Here is an 18627-nt window from a genome sequence, read left to right as displayed (position 1 = left end):
ATTAGCTTTGTCCTGTTTGGCGCTCAAAATCCTCCAACGCTTGCTGTTGCACCAGAAAGTATGCATCTGAATGCTCCAGGGACTTCCGCAGTCCTTCCGCTTCTTGTCGCAGCACAGCTGATCGATGTCTTCCAGCTTGTAGTTGAGACTCAAGAAACCAAACTGATTCAGACAGTGAGTTTGAATAGATTGTGCAAGCGATAGTGGCCAGTAACTCGAACACTAAACCAAGACACGTCGTTGGGGTTGTCTCAATGTCTTCAAGATAGTCTTCCTTAGCTGTTTTATCAGCTTTGTTGGAGACCAAAAAGGATGTGTTACTATCCTGAACCTTATCTGCATTACTTCCTTTACCATTGCTTAATAAGGCACTCTTCCCCAATATTCTGTCAGCATTCTAAAAGAAGAAACAAGCAGACACATAACAAGTTTAGCATGTACTAGTATATGAAACTCATTTCGGTGAACCAGTTCATTAGTAAGGTGGACATGATTAAACTACCAAGTCTTCTATTGCCAAGTACTAGTACATAATAAAAGCATCAAACAAACATATATCTATGTCCTACGGTCACTTCATTGTCTTGCCAAATCAAAATAGAGACACGGTTCAAATCATATCAGTTCAAGACAAAGCAGTAGTGAAAGAATACAAAGCATGGGAAACTACATGGCACAACAAGATTTCAGATGGGTACCACGGGTCTACATGTACAACAACACTATTGGCTCTGTTGTGATGCTAGTAATGTGCATGATATGAAAGTCAATTGTATACACAATTGAAATTGAAATCAACACAGCTGCTGATAAGAGCAAACCTGTTAAAGAAACATGCATGAACATACCTGTTGTGCCATTGGAGTTTCGATTGGATCCTTCAATTTAAAAATAAGTTTGTATGAGTAAATACAGTGATACAAGAGCAAAGCAATCATAGTTAAAAAAAGGCGCGCCTAAGCGAGCGCTTAAGCGCTCCTAGGCTCTAGGCGTTGGCAAAACGCATTGTGCATAACTACGCATAATCTGTGCATAACTGCGCATAAGCATGCACTTTGGTCAGTAAAGCGCAAGGCGGTGGCAAAACACACAATTAACGCCTAACGCTTTTTTGAACTATGATAGCAATGGAATCTTCAATTAGAACAATTGTTCTTCAGGTTTAGGCACTTGTTCTACATGAACAGAGTACAGTAAGACGCAAGAATATAATACTTAAAATAGAAAATGAGCTCATAGACCTTACCACATTCTTGGTTCGGGACCAGTACAGAACAAGGCGTTCCCAGTCATCGTCCAGTAAATGTGTCTCAGGAGAACGTAAGGGAATTTGATGAGTTTCTTTGCCGGTGAAGTACGTTTTCTTCAGGTAATTCCGATACTGCCACCGAGCATTCTTGAAGATAGCAGAGGTATTAGCACAGGTTACCTCATCCTGAGTTTCCAAATCGGTCCTTCTCTATAGAGAAAATGGGAAAATTTTCTATATTATAACCATCATGGAGGTAGGATGTATGGGACGAAGCAAAGTAATTGCCATGAATAACATTACTTACACATAACTCCTGGACAAACACGTGCAACTGGCATTTTCCTTCATCTTCAGTATAATATTTCCAAGATGGGAAGATATGCACATATGATTTAACAACATCAAATGCGATAGATGCTAAACTACGACTAGCTGGTTGTGCTTCCTCCACAGGAATAGGCGTACTAACTGGTGGAGTTGGGGTTCGCTGTGATAGTACTGGCCCTTTGGGCACTGGAGCTGCCTTACTAACTGCTCTTGTTTGGGAGCTCTGTGGTGGAGATGGTGCTGTGTCAACAGGAACTGGGTTACTATCGGCTGGGGTTGGGGTTAGATTGGGTGAAGCTGGTTCTCTGTCCATCGCAGTAGGGGTACAATCTACGAGAGTTTGGGTTATGTGTGGTAGGGCTAGTTCTTGTGCATGTACAACCAGGGTGCTATCTCCACCAAGAGGTAGCATTGTTTTATTTGAAGACCGTGTTTTTAGTCCGCTAGATACTGGCATCACCCGCTCTAATTCAAATGGCTGATAAACATGAAACATAGTTGAATGTACATACATTGTATGAGAGACAGATGCAATAGATAGTGTGGAAAAAACAGGGCATGAAATAGTTGACATGTATATTGTTTAACTAAAATGGATAGCATGACATAATTTCACATATATGATGTCTATCTAAACTGGATAGCATAGCATAACATAATTCAAAGATATGATGAATAACTAAACATGATCGCATGACATAATTCACCTACATGTTATCTAAGTAATCATGATCGCATCATTTAATTCACATATGTGATTTATATGCTAAACATAGGGCATTCGATATGATGTCCGAACTAAGAACATGGTGTTGAATATTGTGTATACGATGTCTAAACTATGCAATGCAAGACACCGTATGCATGATATGAGCAGTATAACCGTGCCAAGTTAGAGCATACAGCTCCGTGGGGGAATAGGACTGGTCATCTGTCTCTGAATCCATCTCTGAGGAGCTATCGGGACCCAACAAGAGATCTGCTTCGACAGGTAGCACTGTCTTCTCTGAAGGCCTTGTTTGCACTCCAGATTTTTCCATCTCCCACCCGAATGACTGATTCACAGGAAGAATAGTTTAATGTACAAACATTGTTGACAAATGGAAATGTAATGAAGAAAAGGATGGGCAAGATATCATTCAAATATATGATGCCTGGTTAAACAGGATGGCACTGCACATTTCACATATATTATGGCTGGTTAAAAGACATGAGACTGCATAATTCCCATATGTGATATAGAAACTAAACAGGTGGCATTAGAGAACATGTCTAAACTAAGCAGATGACATATATGATGTCAAAAGTAGGCACTGCAAGGCAACATATGCATGATATGACTAACATCATCATGCCAAGGTAGAGCAAACACCTTGGGGGGTAAATAGGAGTGGTCAGCGGCGTCTGAATCCGCCTCAGAACAGATATCTTCCTCTGAATTACAATCTGAGAGGGGTGGGGAGTGTTTGCCATTGAACCCACCATGGAGCGATGTCTGCATGACATTGTATTGCCACACAAAACTCTTCTCTTTTTCTCTACATGTTCAGCATGACTGTGTACAATATCTGACATGCATATGAAAAAAATATGGTGAGATTATGTAAGGAGAGCATGCAGAAATTTAGAGTGATGGTAACAACCAGTGGATCGACGTTTTTCCGTTGAACCAAAATAGCCCTAATGGATCGACGTGAATGTATAGTAATAAGTGATGCAACAAGTTTACAACCTCTTTGCCGTAGTCGTGTCGACCTCAGCATCATTGGGTTGGTCGCTGAAGCAGTTGAGGCAGAGGTGGCCGTCGGAGGTGTGGAGGAAGATCTGAGGAATCTGTAGACGGCGTCCAGGGCACTGCTCTGTTGTGATGGATCGTTCTATCATTGGAGCAGCTCCGGTGAGCCGTAAGACATCAAGGCTGAAGCAGCACAAGACATGCATCGTCAATCTCAAGTGGGATTCTAATAGCATCTCCAATAGATGATGTAAAATGGATGTAAAATTAACATCACCAAAAACCACATGACTACAACAGATGAGGTAAAAACTGTTGACTCTGAACTTAACTGTCGAAACTGAAATTTACTGTGGAATCTGAATGCTACTGTTGAAACTGAATGCAATGGTAGCAGAGAGGCACTTGACATGTAGTTTAGGGAGGGCCTGCACTTCATCTTCAACCTGCACCCCCTGAGCCGCCAGCCACCACTGGCCGAACCGCCGCCTCGCCGCCCCGAAACAACTCGCCACCGCCGCCCCGGCAAGCCCTCTAGGCCCCTCGCCCCCACCCTGAACCCTAAGATAGATAGTGGGGTACCTCTCCGGCGAGCCCCCATCCCTACTGCGGGTGGTTCTTCCTTAACTCCGGCGAGCCCCCCAACCCTTGAAAATCGACTGACCCAAAAGTCAATCCAGTCGACTGAAGTGTGGCTTAATCGGAGCAGAGCAACAGCACGAGCGAGGGGGAGAGCAGCAACAGCAGCAGCTGGGTGAGCGAGCGATCGAGCGAGAGCCGGAGCAGCAGAAGCAGATCCGGCTGGTATGGACGCCGCCGCCGAAGGGGCCTCGCACTGGGGGAGAGCCGCCATGGAGATGTCGCTCGCGGCGCCGGCTTCAAGGTAGCTGCTCCATGGGGGTGCGGGATGGAGCACCGTCGGCGCCGAGAGGTCGAGTTAAGGAGAAGGTGCGATGTGATGAGTGTACAACCTCTTTGGTGGCGCCGAGTAGGCCTCGACTTTGTCCGAGGAGTCGGTGAGGATGTTGTGGTTCCGGTGGAGCAGGTTAAGGCGGTGCTGTGGGGATGGAGCAGCCACAATAGACGAGGTGATCGTCGGAGCAGCTGCTTGGAGGTGGAGGACGGGGCGGCTGAACCGGCGGGACGGCGAGATGGACGACGGATCCTCATCCAAGGAGGTGGACGAGGGACGTCGAGCTGTTGCGGTGGACGACATCGTCGGGGAAGAGGCTTCGGCTGGGTAGCGGTGACGTGGCAGATGGAGGAGGGTGGGGTTTCGCGGCTGGAGCGGAGAGGTTATGGTGGCCTGGGATTTCGAATGGCAAAAAGGGGGCGATGGGAGGGGGTGAAGCATGACTTAGGGACGCGCTTGTCCAAAATGTAGGGTGTGTTACAAAAGTACCCTCCGCCGATTTGAACTAGCGTCCCTTTCAGCTCAGGGTTAGAAGGGGGATTTCGCATGTCGGGATTTGGCAGCTGGAGGGAGTTTTCACGTGCGTTGTAATTTCGGGATAGCAAGGCGTGGGTTGTGAAGGCGCCAATTTTGGGAGCACGATATCTGAATTTTCGGGGTATAACAAGACGCGGGTTGAATTTTAGGGACAAGCCTAATGTGTAGTAATATTGTACTTATACGTACCAAATCAATTCGCACTTCCCTCAACCAAAAAGAAAACAAAAAGAATAAAACTATTCACACCACACAAAAAGAGAGTCTTGCCCCGTTTTACTATACAAATGCTATTCAAAGCTACTCCCTCCTTCCATCTATATAGGGCCTAATGCGTTTTTCAATGCTAACTTTGACCACATATTAGAGCAATGATATATGGCATGCAACTTACACAAAGCACACTGTTAAATTCGTCTATGAAAGGTTCTTTCAATGATATAATTTTCACATTGTGCATGTCATGTACTATTAATCTTGTCAATAGTCGAAGACGGTCTTAAAAATCTCATTACGCCCTATATAGATGGAAGGAGGGAGTATGAATCCATGTTATGTCCGATTAATTTTTTTCGCTTGCTGTATAATGCATGTAACCTACTCATACCAACATTTTAGTGCATTCCAAATGTCTATACTACCGCTGCAATTCGAACTAAATTTGAATTCGTTTCTCTATTTCAATAAGAATCTACAATCATGATTGTTGCCAACTTCAACCATCATAGTTTCCTTGCTATCCGCCAGATATAAATCGGACGACCTATAATGCAGGATGGCAGGCACACCATCATCAACAACTCCGTTTTTTATAAGAGTAGAGATAAAATATATTAAATGTAGTATAACATGTTCATAACCACACCATGTGTATCACCGTTATATATATTCACACATGCGTCGGTTTGAAACACTATGATAAATTCTTCAAATATCCGAATTCGCTTTTTATAATGAAGTATATATGATCTCTATTCATCTTTTACACCCACACAACCCTCTTATCTTTGTAGCTAGCGCTAACTTTCTCTTGTGCATGCACACGCCCGCATCCCTCTCACCCTCCCTCAGCATTCTCTAGCTCCATCGCGCAAATTCGTCTTTTCACTTTAGGTCGTTCACCCACGGTGTGTGTAGGCCCCCCAGCTCCTTCTTTACGGCACACATCGATCGATATGCCTCTCTAGCCAGGTGTGCCTAGCACAAACACAAGCTTCCCCTCTTCTCTTGTCACCGTCCATGCCTCACTCCCACCACTCTTTTCATCGTTCTCGTACTCGCACACTCCTCCCCCCTCTATATAGTATGCCTCTCTTACCACCTCCTACATGCATCCCTCTCTCTATATCCTTGACCTCGTGCCTCATTTGCTTCTAACACACACATGCATGTATACCGATCGATCTCCCAACATATACCTAGATCGACTTTAACTACCCCCCCATCGATCGACGTACCTCACAAGTTATGTCTCTCCTTTCTCTAACAAAGGGCGATTGATCTTCCTATGCAGTTATGTCTGCTTACCACAGCCACATCGTCCCCCCTCCTCATTCGTGCATGCCTCCTAGCCCGTCTCTCACACGCACGTGCACAGACAACAAAAAGTCATCTCCTCTCTTATTGATATTGCAGGCGTGCCCTCCGTTTGTCTAGCAAGCCTATCCCAGCATTTGTTAGAAGCAACTCCACTACCACCCCCTCCAACACTCTACCTCTGTATCTCTCCCAACCTTATTCCTCTCCTGCACATATGCATGGATGCCGATCGATCTCCCTTAATACATGAGACAGATCGATCTCCTTAATACATGAGGTAGGCCTCTCTCCTCCTCAACACATATACGAGCCATTGTACCTCTATAGTTAATTGAGCCTCCCTCTTCCCCCACCACACACCTATAGTCGAGCGCTGCAGGTAGGTATCCATGCCACAGAGACAAACTGCACATGTCCCATCTCACGTTCTAGTAGGCCAGCCACTCTATATCTTTGACGTGGGCACACACAAATTCGATGGCACTCTTTATCGATCGTGTGCACGCACACACACATATCATCCCTCTCTTCGATTCTATGGACACCTCAAGATGCATTTGTATGAGTAGTTTATCTTGTGAGAGAAAAGGTTGAACGAGGGAAGGCCTTATTTGCGAACGTGGAGAGACGTGTGGGTATATTTTCGCAAAATTGCCATAGTTTCTTTCCTATCCGTTAGATATAAATCCGACGGCCTATATTGCAGGATGGCACACACACCATCATCACCAACTCTGTTTTCTACTCCCTCCATCCGAAAATACTTGTTATCAAAATGGATAAAAAGAGATGTATCTAAAACTAAAATATGTCTAGATACATTTCCTTTTATCCATTTTGATGACAAGTATTTCCGGACGGAGGGAGTATTTGTCTTTTTAGAGATTTCAACAAGTGACTATGACTGGACCTTACCAACATACTCAAAAAAGTAGTCCATAATTTTGATGTTACCCTCTTTTCCTGGCGGTGCAGTGCCATCTGGATACCTCATAAATAAATAAAGTACTACATGATACTAATATATGATACATGGCGCATGAGTAGTAAGTATTATTAATACAATTTTGCTTGAACTCATCTAGATGAGATATAATTTGGTCTCATTCATCTTTTATAGCCATTGGATCTGATGCTATATAAGATGCGTGTGTGCTGACATGGGTTGTATTTGTTCTTGTGCAACGAACTGACCACTGCATGTCATGTTTGATAGTCTCAAGTCATTAAAAGCATACAAGCCCCACATCTCTTCTTGGTTGATTCCTCTATTTATGTCAAAAAATAAGAAACAACGTGAGTGTTAATGCACCACGCCTATGCGTTTACTATTTGGTTTTCGTAAGATGACTTAATACTCACCTAGACGGAGGGAGTATTCGATTTGACAGCGGGCGGCGCAGTTTCCGATACGGCTTTAATGCAGACGAGGGAGGGAGTAGCAGTTCCCGATATGTTGAACGGCCAATGCATCCTCCTTCAATTAATGCATGAGGGAAGTAATGGGAGGAGGTCCGGGAAAAGAGGTTGCACGATGTGAATGCAACGCAGTTTGCCCTCATTGCCCTCATATAAAGGTGCCCCTCCATTCCAATGCATCTACCACATCGTACGCACCTAAGCATTTGCCTAAGCACCTACACTAAGCGCAAAAGAGCTCACTCCAGACCCATGGAGGTGATGCGCGTGAGCGGCCAGTGGCTGCGCCAGATGGTCCACGACGCCGGCCTATGGCATGGCGCCGAGGATCGTCTCCATACGGTGTTGGAGACTGGCTGGTGGATGGCCGCCGTCGACGCCAACTACGACTCTCAGTTGGACCAGATGATCATTGCCACCAGCAACAAGTTCACCGTCCTCAAGAAGCTCGTGGACGACATCGCCGTACTCCTCCAGCCCGCGCGCCCGGGCCCTCATTGCCTGCCACCCTAATTGGCCTCCATGGTCGGAACCTCTTTCAAGCACTAGTGGACCTGCGACTGCCCGCCGACGCCACGAAGAATGTCCACCTGGAGGTCGCTCTCGCCGTGAGGCGCCTCGCCCTGCAAGAATTCGTCGACCTACACATCCACGTGTACGAGGAAATCGTGTACATAGGTATCTACAAGGCCAATGAGGACGCTACGACGTTGGCCTTCCTCAACCGGCTGGAAGCCTTGGATGCCTTTGCTGAGAAGCACCTCGACCTCGCCACAAAAGCTGCCGCTCCTTAGCCGCCGGTCGGTGGCCCGGCGCACTAAGTTGAGGAGGAGGAGGTCGTACGTTCGTGGATCCATCTTTCTTCTTGCCTTCTGTAACCACCACTGCGATCGCATCATCATGGCCTTAATTCTTGTTGTGTTGTTGCATTCTCGTTCTAGTCAATACCGACATGTGCGATCCCTTTGCTTAATTATATGCATCACTGTAACTAGTACTCCATCCGTCAATTTATAAGTTGTGCTTACCTTTTCCATCAACTTCGTGCAACGCGCGGGCATCTTGCTAGAAACACTAGAATATGTCTATATAATCCGTATGTGATAGTCCATTTGAAATCTCAAAAAAGACAAATATTTAGGTACGGAGGGAGTAATATATTAGGAGTATATCAAAACAATAGTGATTTCTTTCAAGTTTGTGAAAAATACTACTATTCTACTACTTTGGATCCGTCGCAACGCACGGGCACATTGCTGGTAAAAGGAAAAGGCCTACCGCATTCGCGTCGCACCCCCACACGCCCGGGAATCGGGAGTACAACACGGCCTGTCCGACATGACACATAGGTTAGGGAAGGCGTGTTGCCTAGCATTTTCACTTTCATGTGGGACCGCCTTTGAGCAAACTGACACCCCGCCCGCCGCCGGGTTGGAAAACAGAAACGAGGGGAAGATCTAGCTGTAGCACGGAAGCCAAGAAATTTGGTGTCAGACGGGGCTCGTTGATAGAGTAGGAGCATTCCGTACTGGTACTACTTCTACTAGTACCAAGTTTGTACTCCTAATACTATATTACTAGTACTACCACTATACAACTAGTAGGTGCGTGCACGGCACAACATCGTAGGAACAAAAAACGGGAAGATCTTGTTTTGGGTGATTTATCTTTTTTTCAATCGACGTAGTATGAATAATATGATGTGGGGGGCACCCATGAAGCTTATGTGGCTTGGTTGCATGGCTACAGAAGGTTAGAGAAAAATAAATAGATAATGTGTTTAGAGTGCACTCCACTAAATAGATATACTTTGGATCCATTGCAATGGACCGACACATCTATATCTATACCCCCTATATAGTGTGTGAAAAACTTTGAAAGTTGGTCGTTGGATGAAGCCAATCCGACGGTACAAAGATGGCAAATCCGAGCACTACTGGCCATTGGATATCATCCACCAGATTCTGCCACATGTATAATCTAGAAGACTCCATGGTTGAACCTAATTCATGACTAACTTTGCCACAACTAAGCTTAGGCAAAGTTATTAGTTCTTCAAAATGTGAGCCACAAGTTGGCAAGCCTAAGGGAATCTTGTCACATTTTTTGTGTGTATGTCATGTGGGGCCTTAGTGTGGCTTTCCTAAGGTGTGGCTTGAACCAAACACTCACCTAAGTTAATCAAACTTGCCTAACCTTACATTCCACCAGATTTTGCCACATGTTAGAATCCAGAAAACTCCACATGTACAAGCATAATGCACAAACCACCAGAATCTCATGCGTGCAATGCACGTGTACCTTACTAGTACTAGTTGGTAGTAGTAAGAAACAAATTCCAGTTTTGGCACGAGCTCATACTGCAGGAGCACCACAAGTTGGAAAGCCTAAGGGAAGCTGGCCCACATGTCATTCTCATGGTGGTGGCGTGGTTCACGACTCACTCGTTCGAGATGAACTGGCCGGTGGTGGCGTGGCCGTGGCGAGGGTGCCACAGCTGGGCGTCGAGGCATTACGAGGCGTATATGGCCACACCGACAGGTACTACCTGTAGTACATAAGTACTCCAGCTGAGGATTGATGCCCGGGACAAAATGTGTCACAGCCGCTGGATGAAAATTCGATGGTGCGGGAGTACGGATCGGAGCACAGCAGCGGAGCAGGCAAACCGCGTCCAATCGGGTGTGTCTGTGGTAGAAAGTTGATGGCCACCGCAGTTCAGCTGGCCCGCATGTCATGCACACAAATGCAGAGGAGCGGTGGGGCCGAGAGGGATGAGGGGCACGTCGGGGGGATGAGGATCCCCTGACGCAAACAATCCTACCATTCTGTCACTGACATGTGGGACCCATAAGCGTGGGTCCCACCTGTCAGCAAAGGAAAGGCAGGGCAAGGCAGTGATAGGATTAGATGGCTAGTCTAACTGAAGTAGTAGATGATTATTTAAAGAGGTTTGGAGAATTAGGATTAGATGGCTAATCTAACTGAAGTAGTAGATGATTATTTAAAGAGGTTAAAACAATGTGAACGCAGTGGGGTTTGGATGCAAATGAAGACGAAGGGGAGGTGAAGAAGCCGAGGAGAATCGTTTCCCGATGGAGAAGTAAATGGGAGAAGTGGCGTGCAGGCAGTTGATTAGATGGCTAGGTAGACTAAACGAAAAGGCTATGCGGGTAGACTGATGAGTCGTACATGTTCGTGTACGTGCCCATCCTTCCTGATAGGTGGGACCTATGCAAATAGATAAAAGAATGTGTCGTAGTTTTTTTGAGCGCGTGAGTGGGAGACACAACATTCTATGGTTAAGGAATACTCCCTCCGTTTAGGTGAGTATAAGTCACCTTATGAAAATCAGGTTTTCCCAAAACCTTTAGGCGTGGAGCATTAACTTCCTGCTCGATCCCCTCCCAGCCTCGTTAGCCAGCGTTCTCTTCCTCTGCTGCCGCGTTCTACCTTTCCATTTTTCCTCTTCTCAAGTGTGGAACGATCTGCCTGCCGTCCTTGATGCACCAGAAGGACTACTGCATGCATCGCAGCAGGGCGTTGATTGGGCATGCACGAGAATTTGGTTCTGCTCGCAATATGGATGATATCTGAACGATGAAGTGAACAGGCATGCTAGCACGAGAGACCTATTTCTGCTATACAATACTGGAGCACTCATGTTCCTACTAATAGTAGTAGTACAACTGTGGTACACTTGATGGTCCAAATACTATTCATCCGGTCCTCACAGTGAAGTGACAACACCCTGCGCCTGACACTAGTCCAGGCGGCGTGTTCGGGTTACCAAAGTCAGCCTCACCCTGTGCACTGTGCAGTCTGTCACCGCCGCTATACAGCACATTGGCGCCTCGCCTCGTCTCCCTCTCCGCTCCCATAGCACCACTCCATCTCCATATCCTTCTCCATCTCCGTCTCCATCTCCATCTCACTGTGCCCCCGTGTACCGTCGCCTCACTCGCCTCCCCCAGTACCACTATTCCCTCACTAGCCGCTCCAGCACCGACATCCTTCTCACCCATAAATCAAGCCCCCTTCCGAACTCCACCATGGCCGAACGCGAACCGCGCAGCATCCATATGAGCCGCGATTGGAGCAATCTCCCCAGTGACATCCTCGACCTCTGTTGTTCGTGTATGGATATGTTGAGCGCCCTGCGGCTGGCTGCATGCTCGAGGGACATGCACACGGCCATCTTTGAAGCGAGGCCTAAGCTTTTCAAGACACCCTGCTTGCTGCTATCTGGTCTTGCGAGATTGGCTCACCATGATATGGAGGTGTGCATGATGCCCCTCGACTTCAATCCGATCTCCATTAGCCGAAACTTCTTTGCAGGTGTGTAGTGGGTCGCCGTACATCATTTCCCTCGACATCGATCCGATCACCATCGCCCGAAACTTCTTGGCAGGTTTGTACTGGGTCGGCATGAACTCCCACTGGATGGCTGCCTTCAGAGAAGACGGTAAAAAGTTGGTGCTCGTGAACTTCCAGACCTCCCATGAGATTATCCTTCCTTCGTTGGATTATATAGAGTATTACCATCGCGGTCCAAGTCATCTAGATTACTACGTCAGTTGGACGGACCTTGTTTTGCAGAAGATTGTAGAAATATGCACCACACTGTTGGTTTCATCTATCCATACATTAGGGAAGTAAATGTGCATATGGAGAACTCTATATTTGGAAGTAGTGAAATCCTGCAATGCTTACCATGTGTACATACCTATATTCGCCCTTCAGCAATCATTGTCTAGAATAATATCCTCACAAATTTTTTGCCCACAGAACATGGGTATATAACAATGCATGGTCTGTTAGTTACCTTGAAGAATTTGTTTGTGAGGACAGAACATGATTACATAACATGCATGACATGGTAGTTTCCTGTGAAGAATCGATTGCGAGATAACATGAGTATAACCATGCATGGCACTTCTATATTTTCAAACCCAGTATACATTTCCATGTATTTTCCTCCCAGTTCCAACAGGGACATATCAATGCTGTTTCTTGCATTATCCTACTCATACTCTGAACAATGCTGATCTTACATTAACAATGCCTGTCCTTTTTGATATGATGTAGTGTCCCTATAGTTACTGCCCTTGTAATCACACCACCTTTGCCAAAAATAGGGAAGCACAACTGGTTCCTCGCTCGATCAGACAACGGCAAAAGACTGATGATCATTCGGACACATGAGCCTGAAAAGTTATATTGCAAAAACCCCACTGTATACAAGCACCGTATAATACGTGAGTATCCTAACAGTGGCTGTTACGTCTATGAGCAGGATGCCAGCTTGTTGGGGCCTTTAGGATTTTTTTAGTTGGAGGCGGGTAAATAGCCTTGGTTCACATTCTCTGTTTCTTGGACTCAATTATCTGATTAACCAGGAGATCACCGTTGGCAAGGACCTTGATGGCAGAGAGGCTCTGTTTTCTATGGAAAACTGTGTCTACACGCCGAGCCCTAGGAGTTCGGGAGCAAACTCCCCTGATTGTCAATGATACAGCCTACAGCCAAAAGAAGGTGAGAATGAAAAAGGCATCCGGATTAACTTTGATCCTTGGATGTCTCAATTACGACAGGCGGTGATGTGGTTCAAGCCTTCAGGTTGATAGGTAATTGGGTTGTTGCATCGAAAGGGTGGAGTACTAGTGTCTCCGGATCACTGGTCGCTGAAGCGGGGCTGCAAATTATGATGGTGTTGGATCATCTCTTCGAATGACTTTGTTGTCTTTGCTGCTGGTTCTGGATGGGTAGTTCTTTCTTTTATTATGCATATTCCTTGTCATTTGGTCATCCTCGTCTATGTCAATCTTACTATGTAATAGTTGCTTCTGTTTAGAATGTCATTCTCGTCTGGATCACGAGAGTCTGAGCGGTGCAGATGGGTGCGTTTTGGTGGTGTAGCAAGACTTCTTATGAACTATCATGTCTTGCTGTTTATGTCAGTAGTAGTCACTAGTCAGTGTTTGAATGTTGTATATATCATTTTTTCAAACTGTTTATTGTCTCGAAATATTGGTGGGCTAAATGAGGGCATCACCATTCTCCAGTGTTCAGAGTATATCTCCTTTTTTCAAGTTATATAATTTGAGCTCAGTGTCTTTTCGATGATGTACACTTGTTTGGGCCAGTGAGGTGTCGTTGAATATGGGCCGAGTAGTAACACAATGGCAAACAGGTCAATTATGACTCTCAGGCCGGGCTATCAAAAGATCCTGAAAAAAGGTCGGGCTCTCCAAAAAAGAAAGAATAAGGACTCTTAGGCCGACATGTGGGCGCCACCGGTGTTTTCGTGCGCTTGCGCGCCGAGAGCATATTGGCGCGTGCTCAAAATTCATGCTACCTTTTCATCCCCAGTCTCCCGCCCCTCCCCCACCTCTGGAATTTCGATTCCTACTCCAGTTCCCCCAAATCCCCCTCCTGTACTCCCTGTACTCAAGCGCACTATCATATCACCGGTCAACGCAGATCTCTGAGCCGGAGATCCTAATGTCCGTCCTGCCTTCGATCGCTGCGTGCTGTCTCTCAACAGTAGCATGGCGGCACTTGATGACCAGTTTTCTAGCAAAGTGCTGATGGTAACCATCAACGGCGACCGGCCTCCCATCTCGCCGGACGACCTTGTCAAAGCTCTTGGCATTGCACACGGCATCCAAATAAGTGACTTGCTCGTCGAAGTCTGTCCGCCACCGGCTAAATTCTTCGCCAGGTTCCAGACAACTTTCGACTGCAGTCTTGTGTTTGAATCTTCTTGGCGTTTGTTCTGCGATGGCGCGCTGGTGAGCTTTGATTGGTGGCACCCAGGATGGGGCTCGGTGCCCTTTGATCTTGAGTTTTAACAAAGCTTACCTTCCACGGCATGCCTCGACGTGCTTGGAATAGCGAGTCCATGAACGAGCTTATCAACGACCTTGGAGGTGAGCTCGTAAGTATGTTTGTTCCTCCAAACAGCTGGGCTCTAACGGTTATGGCATGGATGAAGAAGTCGTCCACCATACCGAAGGTGATTGGTGTTGAGATACCGGTGCAGGAACCGGGGTTGTACTATTCGTCGCCACCAAGGCCGCCGTGGACAACGTTAGCGATGTACCTGTATCGAGTGTTCGTGCATGTCGAAGAAATGGTCAATCCATCAATCGAAGTCCTACCGCCACAGCTGGTGCCAGGGTCCATCGACGACGTCCATTACAGGAGTCAACGTTAGACTTTCCCCGTGTTGCTCAGAACGATGGATGGCATAGGGCCTACTCCATTGCGCGGCGGAGGCCACTGCTTCTTTGGGAGAAGAGGCCCGGCTGGCTGCCTGGATGTGCTCTAATTTGAGGTAACAACTGAATCTTGTCAGATACTAGTTAAATCCGAGCTATGGGTGTGAAGCACTAATATGCCAGTACATTTGATTGTGACCTGTTCTAATTTTGTACCTAAACTTTTTTTAGAAAGGGTTGTACGTCAACTTAATGTGCTAGCAGAACTTATTGTGTTGTCTGTCTTATTTCTTTGCACAACATTCAAGATATTTCCCCGTCATTGATAAAGATGATGAACCGTTATGTACGACTTCGTTGGTTTCAACATAGCCCTTCCCATAGCGATCCACTGCTTCCATCCTGATTGTGCCGCCTGCGTGAAATTTTTGTATGCAAGTTCAGTGTGCTATGATGTTCTATATGATTGTGTCAACTATATAAGTTTTTACTGAGCATCAGCAATGCATATGGCTGAAAGAAGTATTTACGAGCATCGACCGATGGGTCTCTCTCTCTCTCTATTTCTCTATCTCTCTCTCTCTCACACACACACACACACGCACGCACACGCACACACGCACACGCACAAGTGGGACCCGTTGAATTATTTGTTTGCTCGTGACAGCTTTTAATTAGGTTCCACTGTAATCTAACTTTTTTCTTAAGTTATTAATTGAGCTCAGTGACTTCAAAAAGTTGTACAGAAGCCTTGTTTGGGCCTTTCCGGCGTCACTGAATGTGGGCTGAGTAACCATGTTAGGTTGTATTGTACTACACGGGCCTTTTTTCAACATCAGCAATGCAACTGGGCCGACAGTTGTACACAATATCCGGGTCAACTTGTTATTCTCCGCCCCGCTGGGCTGCAAACTTTCCTAGGAGGTATGCATTAGGCTTAACAAGAAAATGGACTATTAGAAATAATAAATGGGATGTAATTATAATAACTGGACAGTTCATATGCACCAAACACGTAATTAGTTTGAAAAATATATTATTTTTGGAATTTGAAAATTTTAATTTCATTACTTGTTGCGCGCGCAATATTTTGTTGGATTTTAATGTAATACAACTTTATTTTGAAATTATATTTAACCTGACTAGAAATTTTGGATAAAAATATTTCGGATCCCATCAAAATGTGGGAATTTTTTTGAATTCTGTTTTGAGCGGTTGTTTGAAATTATTAATCGTTGTCCTAGCTAGAAGTTGGGATGTACTTTTAACAAACTGTAAATGGGCTGTAGTAAATTCCATTAGAATTAAAAAATGGGCTGTACATTCTTACAAATCGCAAATGGGCTATATGTCCTCTGCCAAATCCGAGCTGTGGGCCTACTAAATTGACGCGTACCAAGGGCTTTGTCAACTTAGTCAATATAAACGATTCTACTTGTAGTGATCGTACGATGTCCATCCAACGGTCGTAGTGCTTCTTCAACCTCTGGTCTTCTTGCTCCAGCCGCCCAAAGCAGCGCCGATCGTGTCGCGTGCTCCTGCCTCCCGTGGCCGGCTGTGATGCCGTGGAGGCCTCACTGCCCCGTACTACTCTCACCGCTGGCCAGGCCATCCCTTTACTCACCCACAACCCCTGTTATTCTGCGGCGACGGCAGCCTCACACCGCAACCGAACCAGTGAACCCTCATACTCCTCTCCTCGCGGGCTTCCACTGCTGCGTCTTCCCCGGCTCTGTGTTGTCCCCTTCCTAGGCCTCGCCGTCGTCCAGACCACTGCCCTGGTGCTCTCGGCGCGGCATGGTCAACATGGTCAACGACCGACTTCCATCGGAAGAGTACTGTACGTGGAGAGGCTAATAGCTGGGTCCAGGCGGCCGCAAGGAAGTCCCTCCTTATTACGCGCAAAATAATTATTCCTCCACCTGACAGCAAGGACCCACCGGACGGGCCACACTCTCTCTCCCTGCTCACTGCTGGTCACAGATCCAGCCAGATCCTCTCCGCCGGGGAAGGTGAGAAGGTGCAACATTCACGCGATCGTCCTCGGCGACGGCTCTTACCCACTGCCGGTGCATCTCGATCAGCGTGCCTTGCCGATCTCTCCCAAGCACCGCTGGCTAGGGAGGGCCTCCGACCCCTTCTTCCTTCCTGCCGTAGTGTGGGCAGATCCGGCCTCCCGCCGCCCACCTAGCGACATCCCGGTGACCCTCAGGTATAACTTCCTTCAAAACCGGCCTTGCTCTACTTCCCGAGCTCCTGACATTGCTGCATTTGTATCTTTTACTATTTCCCTGGCCCCCTCGTAGATAGGATCAATCGGCTGTTCGAAAGCCACCTAAATTTTTACTGTTAAGAGGTAAAACTAGTTCATGCACTCGAATCTAGTACTGCTTGGTTCAAACAAGGAAGAAAGGGGTGGGGGTGGGGGTGGGGGAAGATTTGTTACCTGAATCTAGGACTTGGTCGAAAGAGGAAATAATGGGGGCGAAAAGTAGCAGAGACTGGCTATCCAACTAGTCTCTAGGTCTAATAGGGAAATAATGGGAAACGTAGTACAAACTCAATATAAACCTGATCTATTGGTTGGAAAAGGAAAGAAAGTGGGGACTGGGGGACAAGTCAACAGAGTAAGTCCAGCACTAGATTTGCTAGCGTCACACAGTATAAGGTGGCTATACCAAACAAAAATGGGACCAACCCAGATATCCTGTTCTAATGTTTGTTGCCCCGAGCCACTCTTATGTAATGCCACTCGTAAAATGTAGCAGTCGCACTGCTAAAAGTAAGGACACGTTAAACCAATGTTGCTGGTAAAATGAAGTAATGGCACCATTAAAGTAATGTCGTATTTAACGGTTGTCATAGTTAATCCTAATGCCCACACTAATATCTAGCAATGTCGTTGCTTTAGAAATTGCTAATGTCCTTGTAGGATTGCCATTCAGATAAGGAACATGCTTCTTTTCATTTGATGTATGTTTCATCACTTGTTTGTCACCCTCCTTTCCACCTTTTTTGTGCAAACAGAGACATACATTTCACGCTTGATCTTGGTTCAACTGGACAAACGATATCCAAATTATAGTTGAACATTCTAGGAGCTTCACAACCAACCTTGATGTTGCTCAATTTTATTGCAACTAATGAAGAAGAAGCTTTATGGGTTTCGTTTTCTGATGGAAATGGAACCGGGGCTGGAGCCCTTTTCTTAAAAAAATGAAGAAGAAGCCGCTAGCTCATGGGACATTGCTTCATTTTAGGTGAACTGCATAAAAATGAATTGAATCATCCATGTTGGTGACTAGTGTCATCCCTTCTACGATGGCGTTGACTGCAGACATGGTTCCCATCACGAGGTATGTTCCTTTTTGGTCTGGCCGTTTGCCAAAGATCCTGTATGTTGAGTCCGCTCTTGTGCTACTATTGTGGCACTGCCATGATAAAGCAGTAATGTTATTATTTTGCACCTTAATCTACTGGCACTATTAATTTGAGGCAATATTTTGGCACCACTGGTGGCACTAAATTTTTTTTATATATCGAAAGAGGGGGATTCCTCCAATTTCATTAAAGAAATCCAACCATAGAGAACCATTATCCGACAACATCTCAGTGTAAACGGGCACCTCGTTTGCCACCTGCTCGACCCTAGTGCCACTGATAAAATGAAGTAATAAGACAT

This window comes from Triticum dicoccoides, chromosome 4A, assembly GCF_002162155.2.
Source record: "Triticum dicoccoides isolate Atlit2015 ecotype Zavitan chromosome 4A, WEW_v2.0, whole genome shotgun sequence".
Classification (NCBI taxonomy): Eukaryota; Viridiplantae; Streptophyta; class Magnoliopsida; order Poales; family Poaceae; genus Triticum; species Triticum dicoccoides.
The sequence above is the reverse complement of the archived record's forward strand: the minus strand, read 5'-3'. Positions refer to the sequence as shown.